Here is a 3410-nt window from a genome sequence, read left to right as displayed (position 1 = left end):
AAGTAGGGGGCCCCTGAAATGTTTTTCAACGAAAAATGGAAGTGTCGTAGCTTTTATAAATTGTATGTAGGAAGAATGGAGATACGTTAACATAATTTTAGATTCTCAAAAAAATAAATTATTACAAAACTTTGTTATCAAACTTTGATTCGGAATCAAAAGTTTTTGCTCTTTAACTTCAGTCTTGTTCTCCTTAAGTTTCAGAATTCTTCTATTTTCAATCTTCATTGACAATTGATTTCAATTGTCATTGACAAAAACTGAAAGAACTCACCAATGTATTCAAATTACATTTTGAAAAAGAGAATCAATTACTTGTAAAACGACACAATTTGACATTATTTTTTCGTTTCCTTAGAAAATTGACATAATAAAGTGATATAATAGAAGACTTTTATATTCATCAACTAAACAACACTCAGAAAAATTTTACAAAGATGTGGAAAAACTGAGTTTTCTTGTGGCTGCAATGCAGCACTTGTGAACAAACCAAATAGTTACCTTTGGGCAATTTCTTTGGATTGAACGTACTCTACTAAAAACGTATACTACTCTGAGTAAAATGGCAAAAAATAGAAAAAAAGAAACTTTAAAAAAATGAATTTAGGTACAGGAAAGATAAATTTCTTTATTAAAGACCATACGTACTTTGTTCAACAAAATCAATTAAAAATTTGGTAGATATTCCATAAAATACTTTTGTCCAGTAAAATTGATCGGTAGTTTTAGCGGTTGAAACGAGAAAATGTGAAATTTAGAATGTAACAAATTGACATCAGGTTTTATTGCAGTTCTGAGTGCCTCAACTTGTTTCATGTTCCTATGCTAATCTATTGTCATTTTCAATGACATCTTTAATTTTAGAGCTATGGCTGCCTACTGATGTGATGTAAAGATCTAATTTCTGTACAATTTCATGCACTATCTCTCATTTTTTTAAAAAAAAATTGTGACCCAGTCACATTGTCACCAACAAATCTTGACTATTATGCTGCGTGGGATGAACTGGAAAATGGGAGAATTAAATTGTTGCAATTTTTAGCTAACCGAACATGTTGTTCAAATTCAATTTCAAAGTTCAAAAAATCAGAAAAAAGTTGATAAGATTTGTCATAATAGTATCTTACGAACCATTTTTTTCGTGACTGAGATTTAGCTTGCATGGAAATCAAAAACTTGAAAGTCAGAAAATATTCGTTTTGCTCACAGATACTTATGATACAATGATGATCAAATCAACATCTGAAATCAAAGTTTCAGATTATGGTTTATCGCGTTCTTCCGAAACATTCGAAATGGAGACTTGTGTTACTTTCTGGAAATTAGGTGGATCAAAAGAACCTTGAAAGAACACTTTTCATTTTTTTAGAACGAACTTTTTGGAAATTTTTTATCCTATCCATCTTTGTTATGTTTCGTCAAATAGTTAGTAAGCATTTACCAGTCGTATTTCAACAATATTAGTTGAAATTGTTCTTATTGATAAATTTTTTTACAAAAATTGGGACCTAATTTACCGAGTGTTCGTCCTCCAATCTCACATAAACTCTATTTTAAAATGCGGCCTCATTTTGGATGTGAATATGATGATCAACAGAAACTTTAACCCATTCAAAATGTGGTGAGATATGAAAAACAACCGAAATTAATAAAATTTATCATTTGATTGCAGCAGTCTGCTTTCTTTATGCAGCATAAAACTCCAAAAAACCCTCCAAACAGTTAAAAGAACAAGTTGAAGAAAACTGATTCTTTTTAGTTGAAAAATTTACTATTGATGGATTACTTTTCAAAGAACCATAGTCATCTCCATTAAAGTGGCGCTCATTGAATATACGAGAAGCATTCCTTCTTGAAACTTGATCTTAGTTTGAACCGATTCGAACGCTTTACTTTAAAATGAACCCAAGTATGATCTATAACTTGTTTACTTTTTTCTAGTACTAGCATGTGGTTATTTTTAAAGTTGTAGTGAGTGGAATGACTTCAGTATAATAGTTAGCTAAACTTAGCTGAAATCAATGATTAGTTCAACATGTTGTTTTAATTAATATATGTAAAAATTGCTTGATGCATTTTTATAATTGTTGGTGAGGTTCAAGAACTTTTATCGTGTACGGTATGAAATCCTGAATCATAGTAAGACTATTGAACAGCCCTGAATTATAGTATAATAATTCATGGTTTTTAACTGGTTGAGTTCTCCTCTGGCATCTTTTTTCTGGCATCTTTTTTTTATGACAAATTTCAGAATAAAAATTAACTGAACTTAAACTAACCGCTCTGTTAAATTGCAGTCTGAAGACGCTAAATGCGCTTTGCTCTGAAAATATCAATTCTAAAACTGCTCTTCACTTGGCAAAATTAGCTGAAAGTGTTCAGAAAATGCTACTTTTATTGCGTTACTTGCATAGCCTATGGACATAGACGATAATGCCTTGGATAACAAAGACATATAGTACTAATTTTGATCCAGGTCTTGCTTCTAATCTGAGTCCAGTTTAGCACAATAAAAATCTGATATGTATAAAATCTTACACGATAAATTTCCCGAATAATTGGGGAAAATTGAAAAGATGTCATAACTCATATTGCAATTCTTCCGTTTGTACCCCCCAAGCTTAATGGGTTCATATTATTTACACTCCCCAATGAACGTACCATGTTTTTACATAATTATTGACTATGTGTTGGGACGTAATCAGTAGCTCATTACTGTCTGTTTTTAGGTAGCTATTGGCACATATAAGAGGCGATTATTTTTACACAATGTTGTCAACGAATTTCGTTTCTTTTTTTCAATCTTGATTGAGCGAGAGCGTTTCAAAGAGGATTTGGCCTAAGATGTCATCGTTGCCGCCTCCACCTTTGAAAAGTTATTACCAAATAATGGACATGAGAAGATTGTTGCTCGTGTGTGATATGACAGAAAAACACGAGCGATATGAGAACTAATGGAATTCAAAGATCATATAAAGCATTTTGGTGCCCGTACTTAACCCTAGGCAAACTTTGTAGTGAATCTGAATTAAAAATCAGAGGTTTATCAGTTCTGATTTAGCGTCGGACGCAGATTACATTTTGTCCTGAATTTCTCTCATTCAGACTCAAATCAAGCTCTGAATTGGAATCTGATAAAGACTCTGACTTTTCCCTAAATTAGGGAAAAACCAAAACTAAGCATATTGGCAAAGTGAAGTTATACCATTGCGTTAGCTCTCTGGTCCTTATTGAAAACAAAATTAGAAAATCCATTGGGAAACTTAGGAATTTTAGCCAAAAAAATTTTTCAAATCTTTCAAAATTTCTCAAGTCAAGTTAAAAACTGACTTTTGAGATTTTCCAGTTTAATATGTGTGGATTGTTCCTCCTCCTTTTTGATTCCGGGCTTGGGACCAGCGGTGGCAAAT

The sequence above is a fragment of the Convolutriloba macropyga genome, chromosome 10 (genome assembly GCF_964194025.1).
Source record: "Convolutriloba macropyga chromosome 10, txConMacr16.3, whole genome shotgun sequence".
Taxonomy (NCBI): domain Eukaryota; kingdom Metazoa; phylum Xenacoelomorpha; order Acoela; family Convolutidae; genus Convolutriloba; species Convolutriloba macropyga.
This window is presented reverse-complemented; position numbering follows the sequence as displayed.